Raw genomic sequence first — 16794 nt, forward strand, 5'->3', positions numbered from 1 at the left:
GGATGTTTTATGAAAGTACCTGCAGTGGTACGCTGACATGTTCTTCCTCATTCCTGCACAAACTAAGACTTCCTTCATCAGAAAACCTCCAGGGCTCAAACTGAACAGGATTCTGATCTAAAACACCTTAAATGTAAATACGTTTTATTTTTTAATCTCAACATTAAAAGCTTCCCTTTTCACTACAATAAAACATTGTTTTAAAATAATTTTCCTGAAACAAGAGTCCTCTGATTCAGTGCTGACATGAAGATTATTCTACAGTCATTGAAAACAGAGATCCAGTCAGAGTTTACCAGTTTTCCTCTTTGTGTGCAGCTAAAACCTGAGTGTTTGTGGGCAGTCAGACTCAGCAGGTCAGTCTTATTTGGTACTGCTGCTGGCTAAATGAGTTGTCTTTAGAGGATGTAGTGACATGTATGTCAGTGTGTTATTTCTTTATTTGTGCTGCTATAGACGGTTTATGTCAGTTACATGAATACAGTAAAACTGGGAGTCTGTTGTTCGGAATCAGAATATCCTGATATATTAGGTACAACATAATAAATCTGGTCAAAGCATGAGCAACAAATAACTTGTGTAAAATAGAGGCAGTTGTTAAAAAGATCAAATAAAACCACATTTATACTAAAGCACGTTTCCATTACTCCTTCACATTCTGGCTGTTGTTGAGTTTAGCTGGAGCAGCTGGATAGAAACTGTTGCTCAAAGACACAGGGTCGATAACGGGAGGAACCAGCAAATGACAATGAAAATCAGTGAGCTTTTAAACTGAGGGAAGTGCAGTGTGGACCAATGAGAAAGGGGAACAGGTAATCAGATGAAATGATGAACAGGTGTAAAGACAAGCTGCAGGGAACTGAGAAATATATCTGAAGGTAAACAACCAGTAGGGGGAGCAAGACTTGACTAACAAAACTAAGGGACCAGATCTAAGGGGAAAACACATGAACACCATCACTGAACAGTGATCAGAGAAACTAGTAAAGAAGGAACAGAAAAACACCTGACAGAAAAAAAGTAAACTATCAAAAAACCCAAAATGGCAGATCCTGACAGTTCTGGACTTTTTGGAGCCAGCAGGAACTGTGAAGTTCTTCAAGTGTGGGCAGAGGACAGCTATTCATCTTTTAGGCCACATCAATGACCCCTTGGAGCTCTTTCCTCTGAGCCACTGTACAGCTGGTGGACCACACACAGATGCAGTAGGTCTTTATGCTCCCAATAGATCAGTGAAAAAATGAGACCAGCAGATTCTGTGGGAGGTTATTTCTCCTAAGACCCTTCAGGAAGTGCAGCCTCTGTTGGGCCTTCTTCAGAAGCTCAGAGGTGTTCATGCTCCAGGTCAGGTCCTCCTCAATGTGGACTCCCAGGAAGCAGAAGTCAGTCACCCTCTCCACAGAGTCCCTGCTGTAAGTCCACTATTATCTCCTTGGTCTGGGAGATGTTGAGAAGCAAGATGTTCTCTGCGCAGCAGGCTGTCAGCCCTCCACCTTTTCCCATTTGCAGACTCATCCCCCCAGAGATGAACTCCACCACTGTGGTGTCATCTGTGAACTTGACAATGGTGTTGTTGTGGTGAGCAGGGGTGCAGCCATAGGTGTAGATGGCGTAGAGCAGGGGACTCAACCCACAACCCCGTGGAGAGCCGGTGCTAAGGCCTGAAGATGTATGTTGACCCATTCTGACCTTCTGGTTGTGACCCGACATGAAGCTGTGGATCCACATGCTGGAGTGTTGCAGCCCAGTGTGACTCAGTTTGTCCACCAGTCTGTAGGGGATGATGGTGTTGGATGCTGAGCTATCCACACCCTTTCTGACTTGGCACCATTACCCCTAATTCATAGCGGAAGCAGTTTGTTTTTACTTCCGCTTGCGCTGTTGTTTAAAGTTGCAGGGTTACACTTGCTGTTGATTTAATTTTCTTGACTCCGCATTTTCCTTTACCTGGCGTAAATGGCAACGCATTGGAGGTGGATACATTACAAGGATGTTTTATAAAGAGGCAAGAACAAATCATTAACGGTGCCTCACTTGTCACTTCTCACGGACTGGGTAGACAACATGAAATTATGGCCTGAAGTTACCTATATTGACATTATTAATTACCTTGTTTATTGTGAAGGCGTTGATGGTGAGGAATTACGTAATTATAAGAGCACCGAGGCGTATAATTACCAGCACAGCAACAAAATCAATAACGTAATGTTCAAGAAACAAGGCGACTTTATTTTCTGAAAGCATCTGTAGAGCTGAGCCACAGCATCAGTCAAGCTAAACACTTAGCATGGGTCATGCTCAGGGAAAGTGGAGCGGTGGAGACAGTCGGCTGTTCCTGTATCGCCGGATTAGGGAAATCATGTAGTCATGCGGCGGCTATTCTGTGGAAGGTATATCACTTATCTGGATATCAGAATGTTTAGATCACTGAAACAGAAACACTGGACTGGCTGTAGGCTGTGATCGGGGAGACGTGCAGCTGTCATCTTGCTGCCTGCTACGTGTTTACATGTGGAAGCCATGCTTTGGCAAAGTCTGATGTAATGTCACACAAAACACTCAGTAAAAGCTAAGGATTGCATGATTAAAATGCGAAATGGGGACAAACCACATTTACAATTTCATTCAGCAGGAACAGATACGGCCCTTTTGTTGATTTAGCTGGAAGCTGTCTGGCTCAAAGAGGTCCAGATCTTTGGAGCAAAAAGCTGACCTTAAAAAGAGGCTCAGAGAGCAGGAAAGATATAGAATGAGGTGGAGTCTGTGTCTTAAAGGCTTGAAGGAGGAGAAAGATGAAGATATCAGGTCTTCAGTCACTGAGACTTTAAAACACATCATTCCTGAATCTGAAGGAGGCTTGAGGAGGAAGTGGATGTTGTGCGCAGGCTAGGAAACAAGATGGATAAAAAAACACAGAAACATCATTGTTCTGTTCAAACAAAGAATTATAAAAGAAGAAATTTGGAGAAAAACACAAAAGTCAGCTTACTGTCAAGAGCGGGGCATCAGGTTTGCTGAAATGTTACCCAAAGAGGACTGGGAGGAGAGAAATCGTCTTATTGATCAAGCCAGGAAGGCTGGAAAGGTGGCCTACTTTCGAGGTCCCTTTGGCTATATTGATTGGTGCCAAATTAGAGTGGAAATGTTCATGCAAGATAAAATGGAGATGCAGGATTTGTTGCAGGACTTGCAAGTATAATGCTTTCCCCTACGCGTTCTATTGCTAACTTACTGCATAGCGTTTCTTAAACCCCCTTTTTTCAGTTTTAAATCAAAGGTTTATTTCTGTTACTTTTTTATGTAAAGTGAGGAAATTTCATTTGGTTCACTCGGTGTTAGAGGCTTAAAAGACATTATCAAAAGGAAAGCATTATTTTTGTTTTCAAAATGACAGAAAATGAATTGTTTTTTATTCCAAGAGATTAACTCATCGATTACAGATGAAACATTTTGGGCTAACAAATGGGGCGACAAGATTTTTTTCAGCCATGGGACAAAACAAACTGTGAAAATTTGTTTTAGTAGTTTCTCTGGAGAAATTTTAACACACAAAGGAGACACAAATGAACATTGGTTAACAGTGGTGACCAAAACCAACCACCTGATCCTCATAATGAGTTCATCTTTATGGCTTTAATTATGAGAGTTTAAATAGAACTCTTCTGAACGAATTATCTCAGATTATTCTTGAATTAAAACACGGTATCTCACTGATCATGTCCTTTTGGGAGGGGATTGGAACATAACTGAATTATTGGATAGGTGGCCTCCAAGATCAGGCAAACAACAATATAATAGTCTGATAAACAGTTTTATGACAGATAATAATTTAACTAATGTGTGGAGAACTTTGAACCCAGAGCTCGCTGAATATCATGGATTAAACCTAATGGACAGTGTAGACCAAGATTGGATGATTGGTTAATAAATAATAATCTCTTAACATATGCCACAAAATCAGCAATCTCTAAAGCACCACTATCTGATCATTGCTTTATAAGCTTAACAATAAGACCAAATATAAAGATAAAGAGAAACGAAGGCTATTGGAAATTTAATGCTAGTTTATTAGACAATGATGATTACTGTAACAGGATTAAAAAATATGCAAAGATGTGGAAGCTGATCACTCAATTACAGATGACATAAATAAATGGGAATTTTTTAAATATAAAATAAGATTGGGTTCAATACATTTCTGCAAAGAACTTAGGAAGAAGGAAAACAGTATGAAAATGATCTATTCAGAGAAATTAACAAAATTTGTAACTCTTTAGATACAAACAGTCAAACATTAATGGAACTGCAAGCTAAATTAGATGATTTATAGATTAGGGAAGTTTATTTACTGATATTTCTTTGGTTCTTGGACCCCGAAGGAAGACACAAACGCTGAGAATGATGTGAGCTTGAATGGACAATTTAGGATTAGAATTAGAGACGTCTTCCCCCAAAGGGCCGAGGCTGAAATAAATGAACTGTTAGGCGTAAATAATATCAGGCCGGATAATGAATGAATCGAGACTAACAGGGAGAAGGACGGGATTATGAGAAGAAAGGGAAAGAGAGAGCTGGACGGAAAGAGATGAGTTAGACAGAAAGAGGAGGGAAGGAACGTGACGCTCGAGCACAGGAGGGTGGAAAGAGTCAGGCGAGGAATGAAAGAAAGTAGGGAGCCTGTCTGGGTGCAAGGCTCTGAGGAAGATGAAGGAATGAGAAAGATGACTCGAGCCGCGGAGGCATCGAGATGACAAATGCGTTAAGCCGCGGATGCATGGGAGTGATAGATGAGACTGCAGAAGCATGAGAATCAGAATCAGAATCAGAATCAGAAAAGCTTTATTGCCAAGTATGTTTTTGGACATACAAGGAATTTGTTTTGGCGTAGTCGGTGCAATACAATACAAATTAAACAGTATAAACATATCTACAATATAATATAAATATATGTGCACAGTTTTAAGTGAGTGAGAGTAAATATAGAGCAGTATAAGATGCAAGAGCAATACAACAGTGCAGGTGATCATTGTGCAAGTAAAGCAGGAGTCCAAGCTGAGCGTTAATGTAACTCATAGAGTTACAGGTTACAGGTGTCCTGTCAGTAAAAAAGGGGGGGGGAAGTGTGAGTGTCAGGGTGGTTTCTGGGCTTTGTTAACAAGGCTGGTGGCAGATGGTAAAATACTGTTCTTGTGGCGTGAGGTTTTGGTCCGGATGGACCGCAGCCTCCTGCCAGAGGGGAGAGTCTCAAAGAGTCTGTGACCGGGGTGGGAGGGATCAGCCAGAATCTTCCCTGCCCGCTTCAGGGTCCTGGAGGTGTACAGTTCCTGGAGCGACAGTAGACTGCAGCCAATCACCTTCTCAGCAGACCGAATGACACGCTGCAGCCTGCCCTTATCCTTGGCTGTAGCAGCGGCGTACCAGATGGTGATGGAGGAGGTGAGGATGGACTCAATGATGGCTGTGTAGAAGTGCACCATCATAGTCTTTGGCAGGTTGAATTTCTTCAGCTGCCGCAGGAAGAACATCCTCTGCTGGGCTTTCTTGATGAGGGAGCTGATGTTTGGCTCCCACTTGAGATCCTGGGAGATGATGGTTCCCAGGAAGCGGAAAGATTCCACAGTGTCAATTGTGGAGTCACAGAGGGTGATGGGGCAGGTGGGGCTGGGTTCTGCCTGAACTCCACAACCATCTCCACTGTCTTTAGAGCATTGAGCTCAAGGTTGTTCTGGCTGCACCAGTCCAACAGATGGTCCACCTCCCATCTGTACACAGACTCGTCACCATCAGAGATGAGTCCGATCAGGGTGGTGTCGTCCGCAAACTTCAGAAGCTTGACAGACTGGTGACTGGAGGTGCAGCTGTTGGTGTACAGGGAGAAGAGCAGAGGAGAGAGAACACAGCCTTGGGGGCGAACCGGTGCTGATGGTCAGGGAGTCAGAGACGTGCTTCCCCAGCCTCACACGCTGCTTCCTGTCAGACAGGAAGTCAGTGATCCACCTGCAGGTGGAGTCGGGCACACTCAGCTGGGAGAGCTTCTCCTGTAGCAGAACTGGGACGATGGTGTTGAAGGCAGAGCTGAAATCCACAAACAGGATCCTGGCGTAGGTTCCTGTGGAGTCCAGGTGCAGGTCCAGGAGGATGAAGTGAAGGGCTAGGTTGACTGCATCATCTACAGACCTGTTGGCTCTGTAGGCAATGATAAAGAGAAGGAATGATGACATGACTGTACATGCTGAGGAGAAATGATTGACTGTGTCTGACGAATGCTGGAGGTTGCAGACCTTAGAGAAATGCAGATAAGAGAGATGAAGTTAGATGGGTTGATCTTTATCTATGAAGATAAATTGAATTTAATTAGAGGCCATCCACCACCAGACAATGCGATAAGTTCTTTCCTAAGAACTGAGAGATCGTTGAGCAGTTAACACTGAGTGCAAGTCTGGACGAAGATAGGATGAGAAAGCTGAAGATGACCAGCGGCTGAGTTGTTGAAGGGAAGCTGTTGAAACTCCTTGAAAGGCTGAAGTAATTATTGCTTCTATTCTAAATGAATGTCCTGAAAACTGACTGGGGGCAGATTGCATTGACTACAGTTTGTCTGAGGTGTTTGAGGAACCAGGAGGCGATCATAGAAGCCCTTTTGAAGTGTGAAAGAGGGACATGTTAGACCGACTGAGTTTGTGACGTTCGAGTGCGAATTTCAACATGGATTGGAAATAAAACAGGGGCCTTCCCTTTGGTATGTATAAGGAAAAGTTGAAGTGGTCAGGATAAAAAGTATCTTGATGAATCAAATTAATTGTTTGGGGAAGTAAATTCGCTTAAAGGAGTGATTTTAGATAAGCAGAAAGAGGGCCAGAAAGCAGAGCTGTAGTGAGATTATTTGAGGATAGGGAACGTAACAGGTCTTTGGGATTCGGGCTGAGGGATAGAATGATTAGCGATACCTTTAAGGAGGAGTTTAATTGTGTGATTTGAAAAAAAGGCTCGGAGCGGGTTCAGATGGGTGTTGTTTTACGAAGAAATTGATGCCTGCTAGTAAACTCCGGGTATAAGGGAGTTTAAAATGGTGGTGTTTAAAACAAAGGTATGAAGGCCAGGACTGTTTGAATGCGGACTGGATACAGAGCGAGGCAGAATTTAGAGAAGGTTTGCCTGGTGAAAGAATAAGATCTGAATGTGGAGGGAGCTAGACCTGAATTACGGTATTATTGGAGCAGAGAACGGAGAGAAGGGATTAATCCAATTTCAGTTCTTCCAGGGGTGGAATAGGAGTGGGCTGAACGTTGGCAGTTGGACAGAGACTGAGAAAGACCTGAAATTTGGGTTAGAATAACCTGGAACGTGACGAGCGGAAATGATGAAGTTAAATGAGACTGCTTGATAGGTTATGCGTTGGGTGGTAGGGCAAGATAGATGTAGAGGAGGAAGAACCTTTATTTAAAGCCTCCACCATGGCTGCGTTGTCACATAAAGCAACGATACGTTTTCTTTTCCAATAGCGGCCCCAGGCTAAGGCGATGGGAATGATTTAATAGAATGCTGAAGATTCTGACTGAGGAAAGGGGGAAGGCCACACGGCAGTGAACCATTCACCCTGAAAAACCTCCCAAAACCAACGGACGGAGCTACATCCGTGAAAATGACCTTACTAATATTGTCTGTTCATAAATTGTTTCGTAAGAGTTTGTTATTCTGCTGCGGCAGTATTGCAGTTAATACTTATGTTTTGAAAACACTTAGTCCAGAAAGGTGCTGTAAATCGATTATCGCAAACTGAACAGAGCAGCGCCGACCCAGTGTGCAGAGAGAAAGCGTGCTCCACAATTTTGACAGGAAAATATATAGTTAAGAACTGCATCAAAACAGTAAATGGTTCCTTAGCGCCTGGTTGATAAGGGAACAAGGTTGGTATAATGTTCGAAGGCGTAAATGAATATTTCAATTTTCTACGGAGCAAACAGGTTGCTGTTAAATGTAGCAGTTTTTTCTTCCTTTCCCCAGTAGAGGGTGCTAATATTCTTCAGTAGGTTGGTCACGTTAAGCGCAATACGAAAGTTTCCTAGTTTCAATATATAAGCTATGTAAACTCACACACAGTTGAAATATTATGCATTTTAATTTTAATTAGTGGTACAGGGAAAATATAGAAGGCGACGGTTAAAAGTTAAATAAATATACAGTGTAAGACAGGGTAGAAACACTCAAAGGAAAGATTGACAAGGATATAAGGGGTTGTAATAATTTAAGGTAAATAATTCATTTATGGTAAATAATAAGGCAAAAAAGGTTAAAAGCAGCATGTTTCTTGAGTTACTAAAGGTATTTAAGCTCTGTATATATTTTTTTTAGCTCTAATGATGTGTTCACATGCAAGGCTCTGTCAACAATAGGATTGTGAACCATCCGTTTGAGAGACCATCTTTTCGACCGGGACTGCAGGCTGTAAAAACTGAAACGAGTCAGCCGGGAGAACGACGTCGGCGTAAAAGAAGGAGATACCGTTCCAGTTCCCAAAGAGGCTGGGGTGGAAAGACAGCAGTTTGAGTTTGGCTGGGCAGGAGTGGTGGAAGAAAGGAAGAGAAGAACAAAGAGCGCTCTGATGGCTGACTAAGGGCTAATCAGAGGTGTCTTGTGTCTTGATAAATTTTCAGTGGCGAGAACAGACCAGTCTTGGCAGACTGAGATTGATTGAGTGAGGAGACTCCTAGATTGAGTGAGGGTGGATGCAGCTTTGGCAGAGAAGGATTGTGATACTGATAGAAAAATCAGGAAGCCATGTTTGAAATGTAGGTCGACGATGAGGGACGGATAGGTATCGAGCTTATTCTATGCTCAGGTTAACTGAGCAGAAGACGTCTCTGAAATGCTTAAAGGCGGCCGGAAGCTCGCCAAAGGGAGATTATTAGTAAGGCGTGGAAGAGATGATTAAACATAGCAGTAAAGCCATCAGGGGAAGCGACACATTGGTCGACCACAGGAAATGGTAAAAATGAGAGAAACCAGATAATGAGCTGCCTTGCAGGATTTGGAGCGGAGCCAGAGTGAGATGTTAGAAAGCATGGAAGTATATGATCTACCTGGATGTAAAGAGGACTGGGAAACACAGCGTGCTTAAAGGGCAAATGAATGAGGAAACAGCTGAGAAAAAGAATGGAGTGATACATCTCACCCTTAAAGACGAGCCAGGACGACCGTTGCCATGGTGAATGTCAGTGGGAGGAGCCGAGGAGCGGGTTGAACATCGGCAGAGCGGAGAAGAGGAAGTGCTGACGTGGCAGAATTAGAGGCGAACTCCCGGAGAAGCTGAGTAAAAGAAGATATGAAGCTCTGGAGAGAATCCATGGACGAGATGAATGAAGCAGGGAAGATTGTTGGATGGCCGGAGTAGAAAAGGACATCGAAGCCTGGGTGTGGGACGAAGACCGGAGGAAAAACCTCTGCAGAAGCCCTAGATTTCTTATCAACAGAGCAATAAGACAGTGATGCCCCTTATCCTCTTTATTGTTTAAAATGGTGGCAGAAATGTTATCTATTTTGATCAAGACCAGTGACACCAAAGACATTAACGTATTTGGACAAAATATATTAATAAGTTGGTTGGCTGATGACACGACTATTTTTAAAGAACAGTGATCAAATTCCCAAAGCATTACAACTTTTAAATAGTTTTTCTATCTGGATAATAATGATTAAATAGAGATAAATGTGAAATTTTGACCATTCATGATTTTCCCTTGCAACCACTGTATAATATAAAAGTGAGGAAAGATCAAATATTTAGGAATAATAATATGTAAAGATGAAGCAATATCGGAAGAAAAATATATCTTAAGCAATATAGAAAAATTTAACTTTTAAACAGATGGCTGCAAAGAGATTTTACTATCTTTAGAAGAATCCTCCTAACCAAAATGGACAGCTTGTCCAGATTGATCTATCCAGCTTATTCTCTGCCAGTCCCATCAAATATGATCAAAGCTATAAACAACATTAATCTTAACTTTGTATGGAGGAACAAATGTCATTACATTAGAAAGGAAGATATGTTTTAACGTTGTGAGGATGGTGGTGGTAATGTCTTCAATTTTATTGCCATGAATGGTGTCTTAACTTCACTTCACTTCACTTCATCCTCCGGCACCTGGACTCCACAGGAACCTACGCCAGGATCCTGTTTGTGGATTTCAGCTCTGCCTTCAACACCATCTTCCCAGCTCTGCTAGAGGAGAAGCTCTCCCAGCTGAGTGTGCCCGACTCCACCTGCAGGTGGATCACTGACTTCCTGTCTGACAGGAAGCAGCGCGTGATGCTGGGGAAGCACGTCTCTGACTCCCTGACCATCAGCACCGGTTCCCCCCAAGGCTGTGTTCTCTCTCCTCTGCTCTTCTCCCTGTACACCAACAGCTGCACCTCAGCCCAGCAGAGGATGTTCTTCCTGCGGCAGCTGAAGAAATTCAACCTGCCAAAGACTATGATGGTGCACTTCTACACAGCCATCATTGAGTCCATCCTCACCTCCTCCATCACCATCTGGTACGCCGCTGCTACAGCCAAGGATAAGGGCAGGCTGCAGCGTGTCATTCGGTCTGCTGAGAAGGTGATTGGCTGCAGTCTACTGTCGCTCTAGGAACTGTACACCTCCAGGACCCTGAAGCGGGCAGGGAAGATTCTGGCTGATCCCTCCCACCCCGGTCACAGACTCTTTGAGACTCTCCCCTCTGGCAGGAGGCTGCGGTCCATCTGGACCAAAACCTCACGCCACAAGAACAGTATTTTACCATCTGCCACCAGCCTTGTTAACAAAGCCCAGAAACCACCCTGACACTCTCCCTTTCACCTGTAACCTGTAACTCTATGCGTTACATTAACGCTCAGCTTGGACTCCTGCTTTACTTGCACAATGATCACCTGCACTGTTGTATTGCTCTTGCATCTTATACTGCTCTACATTTACTCTCACTCACTTAAAACTGTGCACATATATTTATATTATATTGTAGATATGTTTATACTGTTTAATTTGTATTGTATTGCACCGACTACGCCAAAACAAATTTCTTGTATGTCCAAAAACGTACTTGGCAATAAAGCTTTTCTGATTCTGATTCTGATTCTGATTCTGATTCTGATTAAAACTGAATTGGCTGAAATCGTTTTGTAAATGCTCACAATCTTTCTGGTTTCTGATCCCTGATTGTATCTTTAAAACCGTGGGTGAAATAGATTTTCTTCTGAGATGTGATTTTAATTATAATAAGTTGCCCATCAAACTGTCAGATTTTCATCAAAAGGTTCTACTTTATTGGACTTTATTTCTGTACAAACATAATTTCACTCCACATAATAGCCCACTAAGGAACAACAGGTATGTTGTGTTTAATTGAAAATCTGTATTGTTTGAAAGCTTGTTTTTTAAAGGAATCTGGGATATCTTCACTTTATGAATGAGATTGGGGATTTACTATCGTTTGATGATTTCCGTTTGAAATTTAATCTTGGTGCCAACACCTCTTAAATCTATTGTTAAAGAGGATTTGTTTCACTCACAAACTCTCTCTGGTCTGAGTCAACTGTGTATAGAAAACATAGACTTTACAGATAACAAAAATACAAATACATTAATGAGGGAAATTTTACAGAAGAGAATCCATCCTGTTCAAGATAAGCGGCAGTTGAGTTTAGTACTGATTTAATATCTAAAATTACAACAAAATATATATCTTCTCCTCTTCCTCCAAAAGTTAAAGAACTCCCCTTAAAGTTTTAAATAACATTTATTCATCCAATGTTTTTATATTTAACTTTGATACTGGCGGATGTAGATTTTGTGATGATGAAGAAGAGTCAGATCATCTCTTTTTCCTTTATAGTGTCACTTTTGTAGTAATATGTGGAGTCGGCTGCAGGGTCAGTTCTCACTTTAACAATTATAAAGGCTGGTGTTTATTTTCAAAACGCTTAAGTAGAATTCCTAATTCATAATATAATATTGTTAGTTTTTCATTCACAGATTTTCTAAAATTAAGCCAACTTTTTATTATTGGAACAATTACTGGAAATGTTTTTGTGAGTCTCTTAATTTGGTAAAATGTAAATCTGCTCAACAACTTTGTACCTTGATTAGTAACTTTCATTTGATTTAGGTTGTTTTTTTATAGATGTTTTTTACAGATGTTTTCTAATTGTTTTTTTTTAATTCCAACTCAACCTATTAAATTTAACAGTTACCCTGTGTTAACACTGTTTGCCTAGTCATGTTTGTAAACTGTTTTTTTTACAATAAAAAAAAGAAATAAAATATAATAAATTTATTAAATAATAAAAAAAAGTCCTCAAAAAGCAGCTGCACATAGCTCCCCCTACTGGCCTAGATGGGACAGTGCGGCATGGAGGACTGTGGTGCCGCATCCTCAGTGGATCTATTGGCCCTGGAGGCAAACTGGAGGAGGTCAAAACGTTTGGAGAGGAGTGATGTGATGTGAGCCCTTTCCAGATGTTCAAAGCCCTTCATGACCAGTGGTGTCAGAACAACTGGCTGGGAGTCATTAAGGCTGTAAATATGGGAGGTCTTGGGCAGGGGGACAATGATGGAGGATTTCAGAGGTGGGACAGTGGATTAAAAATACTGGCGAGGACTCCTGTTAGATGGTCAGCGCAGTACCTCAACAGCTGTGCTGGGATACCGTGGGGGCCAGCAGCCTTCCTCATCTTGACAGACCGTAGCGTGTGCCTCACCTCATGCTCCTTCGTAGTGAGGGTGAAGCTGCCTGTGGTGGCATCACCTCAAAGCGGGCAAAGAAGAGGTTCAGCTTCTCTGCCAGCGAGACGTCACCGTCACCAGAACCGAGGTTTGTCTTGTAGTTGGTGAGCTGCTGGATCATCTGCCACACTTGCTTGTTGTTGCTCTCCATGATCCTTCTCCTTTAGTTCAACTTGACCTTTCTGATGCTTCTCTTCAGGTTTGCTTGGACGGTGCTGTAAACAGTGATGTGCAGTCAGGGGGATGATCATGAGAAGTAAAATACTCGTTGTCCACTTGAAACCAATTTGTCCACTTGACTGTTCTATGAACTTGTTTTCTGTATGATTTTAACATTTTTATGGTCAAAATCGCTAAATTTACGCATTGCCGATTCAAATGGGAGAAAGGCCCACACACACTGATGCAGGCAGTTGGGGCATGTCCATTGCTGTCTCTCTTTATATTGCAAATATATGTGTATACTGTAAAATGCTGTAAGCAAAGAATGCTTTCAGAAATATAAGTGATGGTTGTTTCATTTTATCAATTTACAAAATGCTGAGCGAACCCAAACATACAACCAGAGTCATTAGGAACTATCTTCAGTGTAAAGAAGAACAAGACTTACTGGAACTGATGGTCTGGCCCAACAGAGCCCTGATCTCAACATCATGGAGTGTTTCTGGGATGACATGAAGAGACAGAAGGATGTGAGGAAGCCTCCATCCACAGAAGATCTGTGGTTAGTTCTCCAAGATGTTTTAACAACCTACCAGCCGAGCTCCTTCAAAAACTGTGTGCAAGTCTACCTAGAAGAACTGATGCTGTTCTGAAGGCAAAGGATGGTCAAACCAAATATTGATTTGATTTAGATTTCTCTTTTGTTCATTCACTGCATTTTGATGTTTGATGAAAATAAATGATTAACTCTTTCATTTTTGAAAGCATTCTTTGTTTACAGCATTTTTTCACACCTGCCTAAAACTTTTGCACAGTACTGTACATTTCTAGTATTTACTAAATATGCTGACGTTCAACAGTCTAATTTATTGAATGAATGAGGTACCCTGCCACACTGATAGGGGGCAGTGCTGAGCCCCATAGACACAGACAGCACATCGCTACGTCTTCTTCAGCTACGCAGAGGTCAGGGGTGCTTTCACCAATAAGTCCTGCAACTGTATTCTTATTTAAATTCTGACAAAATGAAAGGTTACTTCTCCAAACTGGATTTTCAGTGGAAACAGGAGGTTTTAGAGAAGAAGACCAACTCTGGGCAGCACAACCTGAACATCAGCGTCCACAACCCAAAGGTGATGGAGAAGCGGGAGATTTTAAAGACCTTGTTGATGCAAACTGCCCCCATGGATTTCATATACAATAAAGGTAAGATCATACAGTATGTCCGCTTTTAATAAAAAATATTTTAATAACCAAATTTGACCTTTTGTTTTTATTGCTATGGGATAGTTGAACAGTGGAAATTATTAAAGCATAATTAAAAGCTTTTAAAATAGAGAAATATTTTAGTTAAAGTCAAAAATAAAATCTAAGTCTCTATTTAGGGTTCATAAGCCTCACCAGTCAGGAACCTCGCTGCACTCCAGTGGCTGTAGAGACCTTAATAGTCTGACCTGAAGATGTTCTTCTCCTTCAGAAGCTGCTGGACCTCCCTGGTCATCCAGGGCTTTTTGCTGGGATAGACCTGGATGTGTTTTTCCACATTAACAGTGTCTCTGCAGATCCTGATGTAACATAAAACCTTGTCTGTGAAATACATTTTAAAAAGCAAGTTTCTGTCCAGAAATAGCTGCAGATTTCTTGAGTTGCTCTAGATTGACGTCACTTCCAGGCCCATCCTCACAGCTGCTCCTGAACACCGATGTCTGGGGGTCAAATGTCGTGAACGAGATGAAGATGCTGCACTAATTAGACCCTAACTGCTGAAGGAAGGTTCAGCCCATGGATGTGGAGCTCCAGTCTAAACATGTCATACAAGCAGTTCTCTAAAATACCAACAATCAGGACCAACAAGAAAGTATGGAAAGCCAAAAGTGCCACAATTCAAAAAATTTGTTTAATTATGCAAGATTCAAATAAATTCATTAAATTTTATCTTAAATATATTTAGAAATTATATTTTTTTACTTAAGTTATTAGTAATAATTTCAATAAAGTTATACTTTATGGTCATGTGCTTCATGGTTGTGCATTCGTTTTTTTTATGCGCCGATGAAGAAACGTTCCAATGCAGGGCTTCACTTTATCATCTTTTTACAAAATCCTTGAAGACAGGAATGAAGCGCCTTCTTTCCATCTCCATGTGTTTTGTGAAAAGGTCGATGTAGGAGGTTAAAGGTCATCCCACCTTTGTTACAACACCGACTCACGAGGTGAGGTAGTCACAGACCTGCATCCGCTGACTTGTACAGGAGCAAGGCAGCTTTGTGTGTCGAGGAAGAAACCGGTGTAAAACCATCAGAGCAACCCAAAGGTCATTTGAGACCTTGTAAAGAAAATCTGGGCTTATTAAAAATGTTTTAAGGCTTGAAACTGAGATGAATAAATAAAAATTCATTTAAAAACGTTTTTAAGGCCTTGCAGAAAGCTTGGATCAGACATCATATTTGATCATGGCGGGAAAAGATTCTTTGTTAAATGTCCTTATTTCTCACACAGAAACCAACAAATAATCAACATTAACCCACGATGTTTCAGTTGGTCCATTGGACTGTGGATCTGGTTATAACCCGCATCATGACGTCATCAATGACGCTGCACGCCGTGAACGACTTGAGTCTCAACATTTGCTTCACTGAACACTTCCTGGATTACGCCACACACACACCTTGAAGTTTGCACAGCCTGTCCCATCAGTCGGTCCGTGCTGGAGTTCTGCTTGAGTTCTATGATGACCTCTCATGTTCTGGTGGTTGGTCCATTTGGTCCCTGATTCTCTGCTTTAAAGTGAGGCTTAGTTGATTTCCACTACAGTCTTACTCTGCAAAGGATGCTTAGAAGGTCAAATAATTTCTGATTAAAATCCACATTTTAGGATAATTTTCAACCTAAAACTACTCGTCCAAATTATCTTAATTCTTTATAAACCTTAGAAGTTTGGTTAGTTTATATATTTTGCCTGACCTTTGACCTCAGATCATCCAGTGAAAAGAATCTCATTTATTTTCTGTTGATTTTTGTCTTTTATGAAATGAAATGTATTTGGTTCAGCATTATGAGGAAACCATGCAGACATTATTTCATCTGATCACGGTCTGGTTGCTTTATTTTTCATTTTTAATGTTGTGGCTTGTTTGTATTTTACTGGATGTGTTTCAGGCTCGTTGGGAGGAGAGGACCGTACCCTGAGAAGACGAGCATCAAACATATTCGGTGTCCTCGTTCTCCTGTCATTTATGAAACAAAAACTGAATGGACTCCAACAACATCAGTGCTGTGAAAATGAACCTCTTCTTTAAACTTACATTGAGTTTCTCACTGCTCTGCAAACTTAATGAAACATCGAACAAAATAATTATGTTCTTGTCTTGGTTTGGGAAACATTTTGTAATCAATTTTAGTTACATCATTCATAGTCTTTGCAATTGTGTTTTCACTGTTCCTCATCCTCTATAATTGATTGGTTTATCTCTCTATTAACTCTTCATTGTTTTATTATTAATATTAAATGGAAAAATCAAACTTCTGCTCAAACCAGGCTAGAGATGGAAGAGACTTTGTTTTCGTTGCCCCTAAATTATAATCATTTCATTTGTTAAAGTTCCTTCATTGTGAGTGAACTTCTTTTACTACTTTGTATTTCCACCCCTCAATCTTTTTTCTGATAAAACAATGAAAAATACTTTCTAACCTTCACTTAAAGTTCACTTGTATGACATGTTAAGCAGTAAAGTTAGTTTTCTAGACCTCAGTCTTACCTGTTTATCACATTTTATCAATTTAAAAAGCTCTAATAGAAATGACTCCTGGCTCCTCTAAATTCTGATGAGGAAAGAGGCTTCTCTAGAATATATTTTCATTTAGTTAAA

General features: G+C 41.1%; 1 long non-coding RNA gene across 1 annotated transcript; it reads left to right on the forward strand.

Moving 5' to 3' along the window:
* The first annotated feature begins 13856 nt into the window (after positions 1-13856).
* Positions 13857-16676, forward strand: LOC124878158. Its single transcript, XR_007040667.1, has 2 exons — positions 13857-14131; positions 16085-16676. It is a non-coding gene; the product is annotated as an uncharacterized LOC124878158 (long non-coding RNA).
* Positions 16677-16794: the final 118 nt, after the last annotated feature.

The sequence above is a fragment of the Girardinichthys multiradiatus genome, chromosome 12, assembly GCF_021462225.1.
Source record: "Girardinichthys multiradiatus isolate DD_20200921_A chromosome 12, DD_fGirMul_XY1, whole genome shotgun sequence".
Classification (NCBI taxonomy): Eukaryota; Metazoa; Chordata; class Actinopteri; order Cyprinodontiformes; family Goodeidae; genus Girardinichthys; species Girardinichthys multiradiatus.